The sequence below is a fragment of the Delphinapterus leucas genome, chromosome X, assembly GCF_059928025.1.
Source record: "Delphinapterus leucas isolate spDelLeu-1000000601 "Yukka" chromosome X, BTC_Dleu_Yukka2, whole genome shotgun sequence".
Classification (NCBI taxonomy): Eukaryota; Metazoa; Chordata; class Mammalia; order Artiodactyla; family Monodontidae; genus Delphinapterus; species Delphinapterus leucas.
The window spans coordinates 62,593,690-62,616,058 of NC_143150.1; positions in this window are offsets into that span (position 1 = coordinate 62,593,690).

The window sequence follows — 22,369 nt, forward strand, 5'->3', positions numbered from 1 at the left end:
ATCTGATCTAAAACTAGACTTTAAAATATCCATAGCATGTTTATATGTTTGGTTATTTTTTAATCCCATAGCTTTTAAAGAATATCAAGAACCAAAGTCTACTATAGTGAACACAAAATAAACCTTAAGTTAAAAGGATGGGAATATGACATAAAGAAAATCACTGTCATACAGAAAGAAAAGAAATTATTCCACTCTGGAGAAGAGGCAACTAGAAGATCAAAATGGAAGGGCATACTTGATTTCACATTAGTTGAAAAAAACTGGTGATGGTATGATAAAAATTCTCAGAAAGGATAAATATCAGAGCGGGAGAATTCCTATTTGATTATTCAAACATAGTTTTCATGGATTCTAATCCACATTCACATGACAACTGAAGGAAAATTAGAAATAGTTGTATACATTTTCTAGGGAGATGTGTCTAAATTATATGATTTCTCAGAGCCCATGTTTCATATATAACAGATCCAGACATTCTCACAACCCCCAGAGTTTGGGACACAAAAGTTATTTGGGGTACAAGAAAAGAATCTTTGTGTGAGGTAGATAAATCGTCATGGTGAGGGGGAAATGTGATGTGTTATAGAAGACCACAGGGCAGACTAGACTATCCAAATCAGAATTCCAAAGACAGTCACAGCCAGACTTAGGAGGATGCAACAGGACCAGAAAAATCCAAGGCAATAGCCGAATCAGCAAGAATTTGAGCATGATGAAAAAAAAAAAATAGTTGTCAACAGTAATGGGTACTTCAACAACAGTTGAGGCAAGAATACATTTGGTTCCTAAAGCACAAGTAAAGTAAGGTCTATGGGAACGATCAGAGAAAGTCAGCATAGAGATATGACTTTACTTCTTAATTTCTTGAAGATATACATATTCCTATCTGTCCTAGAAAGATAGGGGAGAGATACACCTATGACAAGTAATAACCCAAAAGAAAATATAAGTTTTAAGTTGGAAGGCATGAATATAGCTTCTTTAGCAAAATCAAGCATTCTCCAGAGCAGCATGATATTTTTTAAGAAAATCAATTTTGTGTAGTTTAATTCAATCTTAATAAAACAAGAATTTTATTTTTTTAAAATTTTATTATATATAGGTGTGTAGTTGATTTACAATGTTGTGTTAGTTTCAGGTGCACAGCAAAGTGATTCAGTTTACATATTCATATATATATATATATTAATTTTCAGATTACTTTCCCATATATGTTATTACAGAGTATTGAGTAGAGTTCCCTATTCTATGCAGTAGGTCTTTGTTGATCATCTATTTTATATATCGTAGTGTGTATATGTTAATCCAAACATCCTAATTAATGCCTCCCCCCAACCTTTCCCCTTTCATAACCATAAGGCTTGTTTTCAAAGTCTGTGAGTCTCTTTATATTTTGTAAATAAGTTTGTTTGTATCATTCCACATACAAGTGGTATCATATATTTGTCTTTGTCTGACTTACTTCACTTGGTATGATAATCTCTAGGTCCATCCATGTTGCTGCAAATGGCATTATTTCATTCTTTTATTTTGGCTGAGTAAAATTCCATTGTATATATGTACCACATCTTCTTTATCCATTTATTTGTAAATGGACATATAGGTGGTTTCCATGTCTTGGCTATTGTAAATAGTGCTGCAATGAACACTGGGGGTGCATTTATCTTTTGAAAGTATGGTTTTCTCCAGATATATGCCCAGCAGTGGGATTGCTGGATCATATGGTAGCTCTATTTATAATTTTTTAAGGAACCTCCGTACTGTTCTCCAGAGTGACTGTACTAGTTTTCATTCCCACCAACAGTGTAGGACAGTTTCCTTTCCTCCACACCCTCTAAATTTATTGTTTGTAGACTTTTTGATAATGGCCATTCTGACTAGTGTGAGGTGATAATTCATTGTAGTTTTGATTTGCAATTCTGTAACAGTTAGCAATGTTGAACATAATTTCATGTGTTTTTCTGGCCATCTGTATGTCTTCTTTAGAGAAATGTCTATTCAGATCTCCTGCCCATTTTTTTGTTGTTGTTATTATTTCTGAGATATACATTTTAAAGTAATAACTAGAATTATGACTTATAACATTATACCAGAACATACAAGATTTTTAGAAATTTCATGTAATGTCTGAAACATATATACTAACATATTTCCATATAAATAACCCAATGAAAGTTTAGTATTAGTTGCTTTTTTTTTTTATATTGCAGGTTCTTATTATTCATCAATTTTATACACATCAATGTATACATGTCAATCCCAATCGCCCAATTCAGCACACCACCATCCCCACCCCACTACAGTTTTTCCCCCTTGGTGTCCATATGTCTGTTCTCTACATCTGTGTCTCAACTTCTGCCCTGCAAACCGGCTCCTGCCATTTTTTGATTGGGTTGTTTGTTGGTTTGTTTGTTTTATATTGAGTCACATGAGCTGTTTGTAAATTTTGGAGACTAATCCTTTGTCGGTTGCATCATTTTCAAATATTTTCTCCCATTCTGTGGGTTGTCTTTTCATTTTGTTTATGGTTTCCTTTGCTGTACAAAAACTTTTAAGTTTAGTTAGGTCCCATTTGATTACTTTTGTTTTTATTTTCATTACTTTAGGAGGTGGATCCAAAAATACATCGCTTCCATTTATGTCAAAGAGTGTTCTATGTTTTCCTCTAAGAGTTTTATGTTATCTGGTCTTACATTTAGGTCTTAAATCCATTTTGAGTTTAATTTTGTGTATGATTTTAGAGAATGTTCTAATTTCATTCTTTTACATGTAGCTGTCCAGGTTTCCCAGCACAACATTTTAAAAAGACTGTATTTTCTGCATTGTATATTCTTGCCTCCTTGGTGGTCGATTAATTGGCCATAGGTGCATGGGTTTATCTCAGGACTTTCTACCCTGTTCCATTGATCTATAAATCTACCTTAGTGCCAGTACCATATGGTTTTCATGACCGTAGCTTTGTAGTATAGCCTGAAGTCAGGGAACATAATTACTTCAGCTTTGTTTTCCTTTCTCAAGATTGCTTTGGCTATTAGTGGTCATTTGTGCTTCCACATAAATTGTAAGATGCTTTGTTCTATATCTGAAAAAAAAGTAATACCATTGGTAATTTGACAGAGATTGCATTGAATCTGTAGGTTACCTTGGGTAGTATAGTCGTTTTGACAATACCTATTCTTCCAATTCAAGAACATGCTATATCCTTCTATCTGTTTGTGTCATCTTCTATTTCTTTCATCAACATCTTATAATTTCCAGAGTACAGGATTTTTTCCTCCATAGGTAGGTTTATTACTAGATATTTTATTCTTTTTGATGGAATGGTAAATGGGATTGTTTCCTTAATTTCTCCTTCTGATCTTTCATTCTTAGTTTATAGAAATTCAAGAGATTTCTGCTGAATAGGACCCCAAAGATACAAGCACTAAATAAATAAATAAATAAAATTAGACTTTTTTTTTACAATGTAATGAGTTTTATTTTATTTTATTTTTATGTATACATGTATCCACTCATTTTTAGATTATTTTTCCTTATAGGTCATTTCATAGTACTGAGAAGAGTTCCCTGTGCTCTACAGTAGGTTCTTATTAGTTAACTATTTTATATATAGTAGTGTGTATTTGTCAGTCCCAGTCTCCCAGGTTATCCCTCTGCCCCTCCCCACTTTCTCCCCTGTTAACCATAAGTTCCTTTGCTACATCTGTGACTCTATTTCTGTTTTGTAAATTAGTTCATTTTTACCATTTGTTTTAGTTTCCACATATAAGCAATATCATATCATATTTGTCTTTCTCTGACTGACATACTTCACTCAGTATGACAATCTCTAGATCCATCCATGTTACTGCAAATGACATTAGTTCATCCTTTTTTATGGCTAAGATTTCATTGTATAGATTTACCACAACTTCTTTATCCTTTCCTAGACTTAGTTTTTAGATTGTACCAAAAAATATTTTCAATAGAATATTAAGGCAGCCCAAAATGTTGGAGAAAATATTTGCAAGTCATATATTTGATAAGGGATTAATATCCAGAATATACAGAGAACTCCTCAAACTCAACAACATAAAAACAAACACCACAACACTCATATAGGCATTTCTCTAAAAAGGTATGCACATAGCCAATAAATACATGAAAAGATGCTCAACATCACTAATTATTAGAAGAATATACATCAAATCCACAATGAAACACTATCTCAAAACGATTTGGATGACTACTATTAAAAAAAGAACAAGTGTTGGTGAGGATGTGGAAAAATTGGAACCCTTAGGCATTGTCAGTTGGAATGTAAAATGGTATAGCTCCTATGGAAAACTGTCTGACAATTTCTCAAAAAGTTAAAAATATAATTAAAATATTATCCATCAGTTTGTCTTCTGTGTACCTAAAAGAGTTGGAAAGAAGAATTTAAAAGAGATAGTTGTACATCCATGTTTATAGTAGCATTAACTTTATTATAGTTAACATAGTTTATTAGTAAAAGATGGAAGCAAATCAAGTGTTCTTAGATGGATGAATGATAGCAAAATCTGGTATTTACATAAAACGGAATATTATTAATCCTTATAAAGAAAATTAAACTCTGACATATGCTACAAAATGAAAGAATATTTGTTAAGTAAAATAAGCCAGTCACAAAATAACAAATATTGTGTGATTTCACTTAGTGTTCAAAATCATAGCATCAGAAAGTAGTATGATGGTTTTCAGGGGCTCTGGGGAAGGATAGAATGGTAGTTATTGTTGAATGAGAATAGAGTTTCAGTTTTACTAGATGAAAAGGATCCTGGAGATGAATGGTTGTAATGGTAGCATATTATGAATGTATTTAACACCACTGAACTGTATTCAAATAAGGTAAAGATGGTAACTGTTATGTGTGTTTTACTAAAAAAAAAGGAAAAGAAAAAATACAAACTCCCTATACAATTTGTATGGGAACACAAAAGACTCCGAATAGCCAAAGCAATCTTGAGAATGACAAATGGAGCTGGAGGAATCAGGCTCCCTGACTTCAGACTATATTACAAAGCTACAGTAATCAAGACAGTATGGTACTGGGACAAAAAAAGAAAGATAGATCAATGGAACAGGATAGAAACCCAGAGATAAACCCACACAGATATGGTCACCTCATCTTTGATAAAGGAGGCCGGAATATACAGTGGAAAAAGGACAGCCTCTTCAATAAGTGGTGCTGGGAAAACTGGAGAGGTACATGTAAAAGTATGAGATTAGGTCACTGTCTAACGCCATACACAAAAATAAGCTCAAAATGGATTATAGACCTACATGTAAGGCCAGAAACTATAAAACTCTTAGAGGAAAACTTAGGCAGAACACTCTATGACATAAATCACAGCAAGATCCTTTTTGACCCACCTCCTAAAGAAATGGAAATAAAAACAAAAATAAACAAATGGGACCTAATGAAACTTTAAGGCTTTTGCACAACAAAGGAAACCATAAACAAGACCAAAAGACAACCCTCAGAATGGGAGACAATATTTGCAAATGAAGCAACTGACAAAGGATTAATTTCCAAAATTTACAAGCAGCTCATGCAGCTCAATAACAAAGAAAAAACAAACAACCCAATCCAAAAAATGGGCAGGAGACCAAAATAGACATTTCTCCAAAGAAGATATACAGACTGCCAACAGACACATGGAAGAATGCTCAACATCATTAATCATTAGAGAAATGCAAATCAAAACTTCAATGAGATATCATCTCACACCAGTCAGAATGGTCATCATGAAAAAATCTAGATACAATAAATGCTGGAGAGGGTATGGAGAAAAGGGAGCACTCTTGCACTGCTGGTGGGAATGTGAATTGGTACAGCCACTATGGAGAACAGTATGGAGGTTCCTTAGAAAACTACAAATAGAAATACCGTATGACCCAGCAATCCCACTACTGAGCATATACCCTGAGAAAGCCATAATTCATAAAGAGTCATGTACCAAAATGTTAATTGCAGCAGTATTCACAGTAGCACAGAGATGGAAACAACCTAAGTGCCCATTATCGGATGAATGGATAAAGAAGATGTGGCAGATATATACAATGGAGTATTACTCAGCCATAAAAAGAAACGAAATTGAGTTTTTTGTAATGAGGTGGATAGACTTAGAGTCTGTCATACAGAGTGAAGTAAGTCAGAAAGAGAAAGTCAAATGCCATATGGTAACACATATATATGGAATTTAAGGAAAAAAATCATTAGGAACCTGGGGATAAGACAGGAATAAAGACCCAGACCTACTAGAGGACCGACTTGAGGATATGGGGAAGTGGAAGGGTAAGCTGTGGCAAAGCGAGAGAGAGGCATGGACATATATACACTACCAAACGTAAGGTAGATAGCTAGTGGGAAGCAGCCGCATAGCACAGGGAGATCAGCTTGATGCTTTGTGACTGCCTGGAGGGGTGGGAGAGGCGGGGTGCGAGGGAGGGAGATGCAAAAGGGAAGAGACATGGGAACATATGTATATGTATAACTGATTCACGTTGTTATAAAGCAGAAACTAACACACCATTTTAAAGCAATTTTACCCCAATAAAGTTGTTTTAAAAAATGAGGGTAGTTTAAGAGACTTCTGTGACAACATCAAGCTTATAAACATTCCCATTATACAGTTCCAAGGAGGTGAAGAAAGAGAAAAAGGAGCAGATAATTATTTGAAGTAATTATATCTGAAAAGTTCTCTAACCTTGGAAAGGAAACAGACATCCAGGTCCATGAAGCACGGAGTCCCAAAAAGGATGAACACAAAGAGATCCACAAGAAGACACACTGTAATTAAAGTGGTAAAAATTAAAGATAGAGAATCTTAAAAGCATCATGGGAAAAGCAACTGGTTACAAACAAAGGAGATCCCATAAATTTTTGAACTAATTTTTCAGCAGAAATTTTACAGGCAGAAGGGAGTAGCATGATATATTTAAAGTAATGAAAGCTAAAAACTTACAACCAATAATACTCCAACCAGCTAGGTTTTAATTCAGATGTGAAGGAGAGATAAAGTGTTTTACAGACAAGGAAAATCTAAGAGTTTAACACCACTAACCTGCCATTACAAGAAATGATAAATGGACTTCTCAAAGTGTAAAAGCCACACACAACTAGAAATATAAAAATTATGAAAGAAAAAATTTCATTGGTAAAGACACACATACAGAAAAAGTAGTGCATCAACCACTTATAAAGCTAATAGGAAGATTAAAAGAAAGAAGTACAAAAATCATCTATATCCACAATAAGTAGTTAAAGGATGCACAAAATTATGTAAAATATAATGTCAAAAACATATTTGTGAAAGAGAGAAGTAAAAATGCAGGTTTGTTATAATGCATTTAAACATAAGGGGCCATGAACTTAAAATAATCATATATAGGTATATGCCTCATGGTAACCACAAACCAAACATGTATAATAGATACACATACACACACACACAAAAGAAAGGAATAGTAACACAACACTGAACATGTTCACCAAATGACAAAGTACGAGCACAAAAGCAAAATGGAACAAAGAATAACTGCATAAGCAATGCCAAAACAACAAAAATTAAATAAGTACATATATATCAATGATTACTTAAATGTGAATTGACTAAATGCTCCAACAAAAGGACATAAAGTGTCTGAATGTATAAATACAAAGGACAATATATTTGCTCCTTATGAAAGACTCATTTCTGATCTAAAGACCCAAAGAGTAAAACTGAAGAGATGGAAAAAAGAATTCCATGCAAATAAACATGAAAATAAAGCTGGGGTAGCAATACACATATGAGATAAAATACTTTATAACAAAGGTTGTAACAAGAGGTAAAGAAAAAAATTACATAGTGATTCAACAAGAAGATACAACAATTGTCAGTATATATGCACCCAACATAGGAGCACCTAAATACGTAAAGCAAATATTAACAAATATTAGTGAGTAACTAACAGTAACACAGTAATAGTAGCAAATTTAAGCACCTCACTTACATCCGTGGACAGATCATCCGGACACAAAATCAATAAGGAAAATTGGCCTTAAAGGATACATTAGACAAGATGGACTTAATATATACATATAGAACATTCCATGCAAAAGCAGAATAATACACATTCTTTTCAAGTGCACATGAAATATACTCCAGGATTGATGACATGCTAGGCCTCAAAACAACGCTCAATATATTTAAGAAGATTGAAATCATATCAAATATCTTTTTTGACCATGATGGCCTGAGACTAGAAATCAACTATAAGAAAAATAACTGCCAAAAACATAAACACAGGAAGGCTAAACAATATGCAACTAAACAATCCATGGGTCAATAAAGAAATCAAAGAGAAAAATTTTAAATACCTGGATATAAAAATATCAGCACAGTAGTCCAAACTCTGTTAAATGCAGCAAAAGTATTTCTAAGAGAAAAGTTTAGAGTGATAAAAGCCTAACTCAAGAAACAGAAAAAATATCAAATAAACAATCTAAAATCTATATCTGAAGTAACTAGAAAAAGGAAAACAAACAAAACCCATTAGTAGAAGGAAAGAAATAAAGATCATAATGGAAATAAATGAAATAGAGACAAAAAACAATAGAAAAGATCAATGAAACTAAGAGCTGGTTCTTTGAAAGGATTTTTTTAAAAATGTGATAATCCTTTAGCCAGAGTCATCAAGAAGAAAACAGAGACAACTAGGATGCCTGCTGGAGGCAAGTGGGGGACCTCAAAGCCAAGGAGATGGGAGGAACCCCTGAGTGACTGGGTGGAGTGAGGGGGGAGAAGAAGTGGAGGCCAGACAGGACCAGCGCCCCTGAGGGGTGTCTGGGAGGAAGAAGGGGTCCCCATTCTTGGAGGGACCCTCAGGGGCCTGGAGGATCAAGAAGGAGTGCACCTAACGTTTCCCCAGTCCAATAAGGTCCTGGGAAGCCTGCAGGGCTCCCAGGCAGTGTCCTCCACCCTCCGATGTCCCCACCAGGCCACTTTATTCCTAGAGGTGAAAGAGGGAGGCAGGGGGAGAAGAGGAGTGGTGAGTGGGAGGGGCCCTCCAGAACTGGAGGAGCAGGAGAGGTGCAACAGGCATTTCCCCTGCCCACTTGGGCCCCAGCACACCTGCTGGGCTGCCAGACCTGGTCCTCCATTCTCTGGGGCCCACTCTGGCCGCGTGGGTCTTAGGGGCATGGAGGGAGTGAGGAGAGGTGAAGAGGAGGAGAGGTGGACTTGGAGGGGTACACCCCATGACTGGAGGATCAGGGGAAATGTGCCCAGCGTTTCCCACACACAGTTGGGCCCAGTGAGCCTGCTGTAGTCCTGGACCTGGTCCTCCACCTTGCAAGGTCACAGACACTTCTGGGCCCCTCCCACTGTATTGAGCATAAGCCCCACCCTTATCCTCCCAAGACCCTTTTCCTGCCCTGTGGATCCTAAGCAAGGCCCCGCCCACCCCTAACCCCACCCCTGTCTAAGCCCCACCTCCCACAGCCCAGGACATTTCTGGGTTTTTTTTTTTCCTTTTTCACTACAGTAGTTTTGTTTTAACTTCTAGGTGTTGTTTCATATATATATATATATATATATTCTAATATATCTGTTAGTTTTCTAACTTTATTTTAATTTTTTTTTATTTTTGGTTATTATTCTGCTCCTTTTTTCTTCTTTTCATTTGCTGCCTTGCACAGCTTGAAGGATCTTGCTTCATGAAGTGGGAATCAGGCCAGAGCCCCCATGCTGGGAGCGCTGAGTCCGAACCACTGGTCTTAAAGAGAAGCTTAGGCCCAAGGAATATATATTGGAGTGAGTTCCCCTGGAGATCCTCATCTCAGCACCAAGACCAAACTCTATCCAACAGCCTACAAACTCCAGTGTTGGAGGTCTCAGGTCAAACAAAGAGTAAGACAGAAACACAATTCCACCCACCAGAAAAAAAATGAGATGACAAAAATTATTTCACAGATGAAGGAGCAAGGTAAAAGCCTACAAGACCAAATAAATGAAGAGTAAATAGGCAACCGACCTGAAAAAGAATTCAGAGTAATGATAGTAGAGATGATCCAGAATCTCAGAAATAGAATGGAGGCATGGATTTAGAAAATTTTAAAAATGTTAAGAAAGATCTAAAAGAACTGAGGAACAAACAAACAGAGATGAACAGCACAGTAACTGAAATGGAAAATACACTAGAAGGAATCAATAACAGAATAACTAAGGCAGAAGAAAGAATAAGTGAGCTGGAAGTCAGAATGGTGCAAATAACTGCCAAGGAGCAGAATAAAGAAAAAGGATTGAAAAGAATTGAAGACAATCTCAGAGACCTCTGGGACAACACTAAACACACCAACATTCCTATTATAGGGGGCCCAGAGGAAGAAGAAAAACAGAAAGTGTCTGAGAAAACATTTGAATAGGTAATAGTGGAAAACTTCCCTAACATGGGAAAGGAAATAGTTACCCAAGTCCAGGAAGTGCAGAGAGTCCCATATATGAAAAACTCTTGGAGACACACATACTAATCAAATTAACAAAAATTAAATTCAAAGAAAAAATATTAAAAGCAGCAAGGGAAAAGCAAAAAATAACATACAAGGGAATCACCATAAGGTTATCAGCTGGTTTTTCAGCACAAACTCTGCAGGCAAGAAACGAGTGAGAGGGTATACTCAAAGTGATGAAAGAAAAAAAACCTACAACCAAGATTACTCTACCCAGCAAGGATATCATTCAGATATGACAGAGAAATCAAAAGCTTTACATATGAGCAAAAGCTAAGAGAATTCAGCACCACCAAACCAGTGTTACAAAAAACGCTAAAGGACTTTCTCTGGGTGGGAAACACAAGAGAAGAAAAAGACACACAAACGCAAAATAATTAAGAAAATGGTAATAGGAACATATATATCAATAATAACCTTGACTGTAAACGGATTCAGTGCTCCAATCAAAAGACACAGACTGGCTGAATGGATACAAAAATTAGACCCATATACATGCTGTCTACAAGAGACCTGATTCAGACCTAGGGACACATACACAATGAAAGTGAAGGGATGGAGAAATATATTCTATGTAAATGGAAATCAAAAGAAAGCTGGAGTAGCAATATTCATATCAGATAAAATAGACTTTAAAATAAAGACTGTTACAAGAGACAAAGAAGGATATAATGCATAATGATCAAGGGATCAATCCAAGAAGAAGTTATGACAATTATAAATATTTATGCACCCAACACTGGAGCACCTCAATACATAAGGCAAATGCTAACAACCATAAAATGGGAAACTGACAGTAACACAATAATAGAAGGGGGAATTAACACCCTACGTATACCAATGGACAGATCATCCAAACAGAAACTAAATAAAGAAACACAGGCTTTAAATGATACAATAAACCTGATAGATTTAATTGATATTTATAGGACATTCCACCCCAAAGTGGCAAAATACACTTTCTTCTCAAGTGCTCATGGAACATTCTCCAGGAGAGATCACATCTTGGGTCACAAATCAAGCCTCTGAAAATTGTAGAAAAATGAAATCATACCAAGCATGTTTTCTGACCAAAATGCTATGAGATTGGAAATCAATTATAGGGGAAAAAATGTAAAAAACAGGAAAACATGAAGGCTAAACAGTTCACTACTAAATAAACAAGAGCTCCCTGAAGAAATCAAAAAAGAATTAAGAAACCAATGACAATAAAAACACAACAACCCGAAACCTATGGGATGCAGCAAAAGCAGTACTAAGAGGGAAGTTTATAGCAATTCAATCTCACCTCAAGAAACAAGAAAAATCTCAAATAAACAATCTAATCTTACACCTAAATCAACTAGAGAAAGAAGAACAAAGAAACACCAAAGTCAGTAGAAGGAAAGAAATCATAAAGATCAGAGCAGAAATAAATGAAATAGAAATGAAGAAAACAATAGCAAAGATAAATAAAACTAAAAGCTGGTTCTTTGAGAAGATAAACAAAATTAATAAACCTTTAGCCAGACTTATCAAAAAAAAAAAGGATAGGATGCAAGTCAATAAAATTAGAAATGAAAAAGGAGAAATCACAACTGACACCACAGAAATACAAAGGATTATAGGAGACTACTACAAACAACTATATGCCAAGAAAATGGACAACTATGAAGAAATGGACAAATTCCTGGAAAGGTACAATTTTCCAAGACTGAACCAGGAAGAAATAGAAAATATAAACAGACATATCACAAGTAATGAAATTAAAACTGTAATTAAAACTCTTCCAACAAACAAAAGCCCAGTATCAGATGGCTTCACAGGAGAAGTCTATCAAACATTTGGAGAATAGCTAACACTTATCCTTTTCTAACTCTTCTAAAAAATTGCAGAGGGAGAAACACTCCCAATTTCGTTCTAAAATGCCACCATCACCCTGATACCAAAATGACGCAAAGATATCAAAAAAAAAAAACAGAAAAGAAAAGAAAATTACAGGCCAATGTCACTGATGAACCTAGATGCAAAACTCCTGAACAAAAACTCAAAATGGATTAAAGACTGAAATGTAAGACCAGACACTCTAGAACTCTCTTAGAGGAAAACATAGGAAAATCATTCCTTTATCTAAACCACAGCAAGATCATTTTTGACCCACCACATAGAGTAATGAAAATAAAAATAAAAAATTAAAAAATGGGACCTAATTAAACTTAAAAGCTTTTGCACACATGTACCCCAATGTTCATTGCAGCACTATTTACAATAACCAGGACATGGAAACAACCTTAATGTCCAACGATAGATAATGGATAAAGAATATGCCGTACATATATACAATGGAATATTACTCAGCCATAAAAAGAAACAAAATTAGATCATTTGTAGAGATGAGTGTGGACCTAGAGTCTGTCATACAGAGTGAAGTAAGCCAGAAAGAGAAAAACAAATATCGTATATTAACAATTATATGTGGACTCTAGAACAGTGGTACAGATGAACCTATTTGTAGGGCAGGAATAGAGATGTTGACATAGAGAATGGACATGTGGACATGGGAGGGGGAAGGGGCGTGGGACGAATTAGGAGATTAGCTTTGACAAATATACCCTACCGTGTGTAAAATAGATAGCTAGTGGGAACCTGCTATATAGCACAGAGAGCTCAGCTCAGTTCTCTGTGATGACCTAGATGGGTGGGATGGGGAGTTTTGAGGGAGGTCCAAGAGGGAGAGGATATAGGTATCCATATAGCCGATTCACTTCATCATACTGCAGAAACTAACACAATGTTGTAAAGCAATTTTACTCCAATAAAAATAAATGAATAAATAAATAAATAAAAACTGGGCCATTAAAAAAAAGAAGAAAAGAGAGAGGGCTCAAATCAATAAAATCAGAAAAGAAAAAGGAGAAGTTACATCCAACACCACAGAAATACAAGTGTTCATAAGAGATTACTACAGTTATATGCCAACAAATTTGACCATCTATAAGAAATGGATGAATGCCTAGAAATGTACAATCTCCCAAGAAATAGGGAGTGTAAACAGAACAATTTCCAGTAATAAAACTGAATCATTAATTAAAAACTGACAACTAACAAAAGTTCAGGATTAGATGGTTTCACAGGTGAATTTACCAGACATTTAAGGAAGAGACAAGACGTTTCCATCTCAAACTATTCTAAAAAATTAAAGAGGAAGAAGTGCTTCCTCACTCATTCTATGAAGCCAGCATCACCATGATAACAAAACCATACAAAGACACCAGAAAATCAAAGGACTTACTGGTCAATATGACTAATAAACATAGATGCAAAACCCTCAACAAAATATTAGCAAAACAATTTCAACAATACATTAAAAGAATCATACACTATAACCAAATGGCATTTATCCCAGGGTGCAAGGATGCTTAAACATCCACGAGTCAATCAATGTAATACACCATTAACAAATTAAAGAATAAAAATCATATGATCATCTCAAGAGATGCCAATAAATTTTCTGATAAAATTCAACATCAATTTATGATTAAAATCCTTTGCAAAAGTGGGTATAGAAGAAGCATATCACAACATAATAAAGGCCATATAGGACACACTCACCACAAACATCATATTCAATGTCGAAAACCTGAAAGCATTTCCTCCAAGAACGAAAACAAGAAAATGAGTCCCACTTTTGTCACTTTTATTCAAAATAATATTGGAATTCCTAGCCACAAACAAAAATAAGAAAAAAAGAAATTAAAAAGAATTCAAATTGGAAAGAAGTAAAATGGTTACTGTTTGCAGATGACATGAAAATCCTAAAGATACCACCAAAAAGTATTAACACAAATAAATGAATTCAGTAAAATTGCCAGATGCAAAATTAATATACCAAAATCTGTTGCATTTCTATGCACTAACAAGAACTCTCAGAAAGAGAAATTAAGAAAACGACCCCATGTACAATCAGAACAACAGTAATAAAATACCTGTAAACAAATCAAACTAAGGAGGTAAAAGCTTGTATTCTGAAATCTATAAGTCACTGATGAAGGAAATTTAATATGACAAAAACAAATTGAAAGATATAATGTGCTCATGGATTGGAAGAATCAATATTGTTAAAATGACCATACTCTAAAATCTGTAATACAATCTACAGATTAAGTGCAATCCCTATTAAAATACCAGCGGCATATTTTACAGAACTAGCATAAATAATCTAAAATTACATGGAAACACAAAAGACACTAAATAGTCAAAACAATCTTGAGAAAGTAGAAAGGAGCAGAACGTATTACACTCCCAGATTTCAAACTATAGTACAAAGCTATGATAATCAATGAAGTATGCTACTGGCACAAAAACAGAAACATAGATAAATGGAATGGAATAGAGAGCATATAAATAATGCCACACTTATGTGGTCAATTAATCAATGAGAAAAGAGGCAACAATTTTCAATGGGGAAAGAACAACTCCTTCAATAAATTGTGTTGGGAAAGGTAGACAGCCTCATGCAAGAAAATAAAACTGGACTACTTTCTCACACCATAATAAAAAAAACATAATGGATTACAAATTTAAATGTAAGTCTTTAAATGAAACCATAAAACTTCTAGATAAAAACATAGGCAGGAAACTTTTTGACTTCTGTCTTAATAATATGTATTTTTTTGATATGTTTCCACAGGCAAGGGAAAAAAAAATGGGACTACATCAAACTAAAAATATATTTCACAGTGAAGAAAACTATCAACAAAGAAAAGCCACCTACTGAATGGGGGAAGATATTTTCAAATATATCTGATAAGGGATTAATATACAAAATATACAAGAACTCATACAACTCAACATCAGGAAAAGACAAAACTTAAAATTAGCTGAGGATCTGAATAGATATTTTTCCAGAGAAGACATACAGACAGCCAACAGGCACATGAAACATTGCTCAACATCATTAATTATCAGGGAAATGCAAATCAAAGCCATAGCCACTTCAAATCTGTCAGAATGCCTATTATCAAAAAGACAACAAGTAGCAATTTTTGACTTGGATGTGGAGAAAAGTGAACCCTCATGCACTTTTGGTGGGGCTATAAATTGGTGTGGTCACTTTGTAAAACACTATGAAGGTTCATAAAAAAACAAATATAAAATATCCTGCAATCCAGTTATTCAATTTCTGGGTAGTTTTCCCAAGAAAATAAAGTTACTACTTTGAGAATATATATGTCCCCCTATGTTCATTGCAACATTAATTACAATAGCCAGGTTATGGAAGAAACCTATGTGTTCATCAATAGATAAATGGATAATGAAGTTGAAGATGTGATTATATATATATATATATATATATATATATATATATATATATATATATATAAAGTATTACTCAGCCATACAAAAATGAAATATTCCCATTTGCAACAACATGAAAGGATCTAGAAAGTATTATGACTAGTAGAATAAGTCAGGTAGAGAAAGGCAAATACCATATTACTTCACTTATATGTGGAATCTGAAAAACAAAGCAAATGAACAAACTGATAGAAACAGACTCATAGATATAGGGAACAAACTTTTGCTCCCAAAGCAGAGAGTGGTGGGGATATGAATGAAATAAGTGAGAGATACTGAGTAACAAACTTTCAGTTACAAAATAAATGAGTCCAGGAATGAAATGCACAGCATGGGGAATATGGTCAATATTAGTTTTTTGCTTTGTTTTGAATTTTTATTGAAGTATAGTTGATTTACAATGTTAAGTTAGTTTCAGGTGTACAGAAAAGTGAGTCAGTGCTATATATACATATATATTCTTCTTCAGATTCTTTTCCATTATAGGTTATTACAAGATATTGACTATAGTTCTCTATGCTATACAGTAGGTCCTTGTTCTTTATCTATTTTATATATGGTAGTATGTATCTGTTGTATCCCCAAATCAAAATTTATCCCTCCCCCCACTTTCCCCTTTGGTAATCATAAGTTTGTCTTCTATGTCTGAGTCTATTTCTGTTTTGTAAATAAGTTCATTTGTATCATTTTTTTAAGATTCCACGTATAAATGGTATCAAATGGTATATGCCATTTTCTGTCTGACTTCCTTTACTTAGTATAATAATCTCTAGATCCATCCATGTTGCTGCACATGGCCTTATTTCATTATTTTTTATGGCTGGGTAACATTCCATCATTTATATATATATATATATATATATATATATATACCACATCTTTATCCATTCATTTGTGGGTGGACATTTAGGTTGCTTCCATATCTTGGCTATTGTAAATAGTGCTGTTTTGAACTTTGGGGTACATGGTATCTCTTTGAATTAAAGCTTTCATCTTTTCTGGGTATATGCACAGGAGTGGAATTGTTAGATCATATGGTGACACTACTGAGTTGCCACTATTTAAAATGTCAAGTTTTCAACCAAGAGTTATGAGATATACAAAGAAATGAGAAAGAAAGGCCCATACACAGGAGAAAAGCAGTCAATAGAAACTGTCCATGCGGAAGTGTAGATGTTCCTAGATGTTTGACTTAATAGACAAAGACTTTTAATAAATTATTTTAAATATGTTCAAAAAGTAAAGGCAACCATGCACAAAGAAATAAAAGAAAGTATGAGAATAAGGTATCACCATATAGAGAATATCAATAATGAGATTTAGAGTATCAGAGACCTGTGGGACACCATCAAGTGCACCATCAAGTGCTCCTGGGACTACACAGCGGCAGTCCCAGGAGAGAGAAAGAGAGGCAAAAGAACATTTTAATAAATAATGTTTGAAAAATTCTTAATTAATTAATGGAAAGCATAAATCTACATATTGAAAGCAGCAAAAGAGAAAGGTCAAAATCAAGGAGTCCATAATAATACTAACAATTGATTTCTCATCAGAAACCATGGCGGCAAGAAGGCAGTGAGATAATATACATATTCAGAGTGTTGAAAGAAGATTGTCAGTCAAGAATTCTATATTTAGCAACACCATTCTTCAAAAATTAGAATTCATTAGCTGATAAACAAAACCAGAATTCACTGCTAGCAGACCTTCCCTTCAAAAAAACTGAAGTAGTCCTTCAGGCTGGAATGAAAGGATACTGCACAGTAACATGAAGAAATAAACACCAGTGCTACTACAAAGGTAAGTATAATATATTTTTGTTTACTACCTTTTGCTTCTCTCCGATTTAAAACACAATTACTTAAAGCAATAATTATAAAATTGTGTTGATAAGCCTATACTGTAGAAAGATATAATTTGTAGGACAATAATACTATTAATAGTAGCATAAAAGAAGGGAAAAGGAAAGTTTTTTGTATATTACTGAAATTAAGTTGAGATTAATCTTAACTAGATATTTATAAATTGTGATATTAATTTTTAAAATTTTATTGGAATATAGTTAATTTACAATGTTGTGTTAGTTTCAGGTTACAGCAAAGTAATTCAGCCATGCATATACACAAATCATTCTTTTTCAGATTATTTTCCCATATAGGTGATTATGGAATATTGAGTAGAGTTCCCTGTGCTATAGGTCCTTGTTGGTTATAATTTTTATACATACTAGTGTGTGTATGTTAATTCCAACCTCCTAATTTATCCCACCCCATGTTTGCCCTTTGGTAACCATAAGTTTGTTTTTGAAATCTGTGAGTCTGTTTCTGTTTTGTAAATAAGTTCATTTATACCATTAAAAAATAGATTTCACATCATGGTCAATATTATTTTAATAATTTAGTATAGTGACACATGGTGACTAGATTTATTTTCACGATCGTTTTTTAAGTATGGAAAAATCAAATCACTGTGCTGTGCTCCTGGAACTAACATAGTGTTGTAAGCCAATTGTACTTTGATAAAAAAGGAAACAATTCAAGCTGTTGATATCAGTTGATGGATATCAACTGGTGAGTAGTTTAAAAATATAGAGTGCATTGGGTAGAGATAAGAGCAAGATGGCAAGTTGGGAAACATCAGTTTTCTTCCCCACAAAAAGGAAAAACAATAATTAGACATCTATCAACCAGCAAAAAGCACTCCTGGGAGGATGCAAGAACCCAATTAAGAACATGTAGCAGCACAGTTGAATGAAAAGAGAATAACAGCATAGAAAAAATCACTGGGATGATCAGTGTAGCTGAGACAACTGGAGATAGCTAAGAGCAAAGAGGAAGGGTGGGGGTCATCATTATCTGCCATGCGAAGGTGCCACTGCAGTCCCCAGTGGCCTAATATGTAGAGGACCTTGGCTGCCTTTGTCTTGAAGACCTCAACATCCCAGAGTTTTCATAGAAGAAGACCCCATACTGTTTATCAATGAGGATCCCAGCAGTCTGCTCCCCAAAGTGTACTGATGGCTTTTGTCACAGAGGTAATCAACAGCCATTGCAGCTACAGATTCCCTGGACTGGGAAATGCTTCTGAGTCCTCTCCATGAAGGATCCACTGTTGCATTGCCATGGGACTGGGACTGCAACCCTCTCCAAAGTGCCTCACACATAGAGCTTCAAATCTTTGGCCACTCAGCACAAACTATGCCCCAGGTCTTTGTTCTACATCCAATTCATGCATATTTGTGTCTCAGGAACAGAAGCCAGCACTGCTGAAAGATAGACTGAGCCCTGGACCCTGGAGCCACTGTTGCTCTACACATACATATACTTAAGAACCTGACTTCATGGCCACTTAATGAATATCCACGTCTAGGACACTGGAGCTACAACCACAGTGTGCATATTTGACCCAGAAAGCTTATTTAAAGAAATAATAGTTTAAAACTTGCCAAATCTTGGGAAAGATACAGACAGCAGGTACGTGAAGCTTAAAGACTTCCAAAAAGTGCAATCCAAAGAGTCCTTCATCTACACACATTATAATCAAATGTCAAAAAGAATTTTGAAAGCATCAAGAACAAAGTGACTCATCACATAAAAAGGAACCCACAGAAGGCTGTAAGTGGTTTTCTGCTATTTCTCAGCAGAAACCTTGAAAGCAAGGAGAAAGTGGAATGATACATTTAAAGTGTTGCAACAAAAAACAAAAGCCAGCCAACCAAGAATGCTTTACATGACAAAGCTACTCTTCCAAGTTGTAGGAGAGATAGACATTATCAGGCACACAAAAGCTGAAGCAGTACATCACCAATAGACATGCTTTACAAGAAAAGCTAAAAAGAGTTCTTCAAGTTAAGAAGAAAAGATGCTATCTATAACATGAAAATATGTGAAAGTAAACAATGCACTGATAAAGGCTAGTGTATAATCAAATTCAGGATGCTCAAATACTGAAATGTTTGTGCGCAAATCACTTTTATCTCTAGTAACCTGTTAGGAAACAAAGTATTAAAAATAACAGTAGCTATAATAATTTGTTAATGGATACATGATATAAAAGATGTAAATTGTGACATCAAAAAAGATAAATGTAGGGTGAGGTAAGTAAAGGTATTTTGCATGCAAAGTTAACTTTTATCAGCATAGGATAGAATTTTATAACTATAAAATATTTTATGTAAGCCATATGGAAACCACAAAGAAAAACATGTAGAGATACATAAATATGAAGAAAAAGAAATTTAAAATTAGCACTAAATAAAATTATCAAATTATAAAGGAAGACAGCAGAGGAAAAACAAACAAAAGGACAATAATAAGTCCTTACCTCTCAGTAATTAAATGTAAATAGAATAAATTACTCAAACAAAACTCATAGAATAGCTAAATTGATAAAAATATACGACGTAGTAATATGGTGCCTACAAGAGGCTCATCTCAGCTTTAAGAACACACTGGTTCAAAGTGAAGGTGTCAAAAAAGATATTTCATATTAATAGAATCCAAAAGAGAGGAGGGTTAGCCATACATATATAGACAAAGTAGATTTTAAGTGAAAAGTTATAACAAGAGAAAAAAAGTCATTATATAATGACAAAGAGGTCAATTTTTCAAGAGGAAATTACAATTATATATATATATATATATATATATATATATATGGGTATATATATCCAAAATCAAAGCACCTAATTATATAAAATAAATACTAAAAGAAATAGCAACACAATAGTGGAAGGGGATTTTAATATATTACTTTTAACAATAGATAGATCATAAAGACACTAAATCTATGTGAAATATTGTACTTAAACAATAAACATTCTTCTCAAGCACACATAGAACATCTTTTAGGGTAGATCATATGTTGGGTTATTAAAAGAAAAAAGTCTTAGCAAATTTAAGCGCTTGAAATCATATCAAGTATTTTTTTCTGAATGCAATGTTATGAAAGAAGAAATCAATACCAGGAGGAAAACTGGAACATTTACAAATATTTATATATGAAACAACATATTCCTGAACAAACAATTTGTCAAAAAGTAAATAATAAAGAAAACTTTAAAAATTTGAAAAAACAAAAATGGAAAGACAGCACACTAAAATTCATGAGATGTAGCAAAAATATTTCTAAGAAATTATTTTATAATAATAAAGGCCTACATTAGGCCTTTATTATTGTATAAAATGTATACAAGATCTTGTATAAAATACAAGATCTCAAAAAAATCCTAAATTTGCAACTCAAAGAACTAGAAAAAGAACAAATTAAGCCCAAAATTAGCACAAGCAAATAAATAACAAAGATCAGAGCAGATATACACCAAATAGAGTTTAGAAATACAATAGAAAAAAAATCAACAAAATTAAGAGTTGTTTTTTTCTGAAAAGGAAAGAAAATGGACAAACCTTTAAGTACACTAGGAAAAAAAGAGAAAAGACTCAAATGAATAAAATCAGAAATGAAAGAGAGGAGGTATTGCATCTGATACCACAAAACTAAAAACAATCATAAGACTGCTATCAGCAATTATACCTCAACAAATGGCATAACCTAGAGGAAATGGATAAATTCACAGAAACGTTCAAGCTATCAAGACTGAATCATGAAGAAATAGAAAATCTGAGCAAACCAATAATGAGAGAATAAAAGTGAAAGGGTAGCACTGACATATATACACTACCAAATGTAAAATAGATAGCTAGTGGGAAGCAGCTACATAGCACAGGGAGATCAGCTCAGTGCTTTGTGACCACCTAGAGGGGTAGGATAGGGAGGGTGGAAGGGAGGTGCAAGAGGGAGGGGATATGGGGATACATGTATACTTATAACTGATTCACTTTTTTATACAGCAGAAAATAACACAATATTGTAAAGCAATTTTACTCCAATAAAGATGTTTAAAAAATTCAACAATCTATAAAAAGATTCATATACCATGATGAAGTGGGATATATGTTACGGATGCAAGAATGTTTCAATACCAAAATTCAATCAATATGATATACCACATTAACATAAAGAAGGATGAAAATTAAATGATCATCTCTATAGAAACAGTAAAAGCATTTGATAGCATGCAAAATTAATTCATGATAAAAACTCCATTCAAAGTTGTTATAGAGGGAACAAATTTCAACATAGTAAAGCCTATTTATGACAAAGCAACAGATAAAATCATACTCAATGGTGAAAAGCTGAAAGCTTTTCTTCTAAAATAAGGATCACAACAAGAATACCCATTCTCACGACTTCTATTTAACATAGTATTGGAAGTCCTAACCACATCAATCAGACAAGTAAAAGAAATAAAAGACATTCAGATTGGAAGGGAAGTAGTAAGGGAAGAATGTGGAGAAAAGGGAGCACTAGTATACTATTGATAGGAGTGTAAATTGTTGCTTTCACTATGGAAGCAATATGGAGTTTCCTCAAATAACTAAAAATAAAACTATGATAAGATCCAGCAGTTCCACTCCTGGGTATATACCCAAAGAAACTAAAACACACTCATTT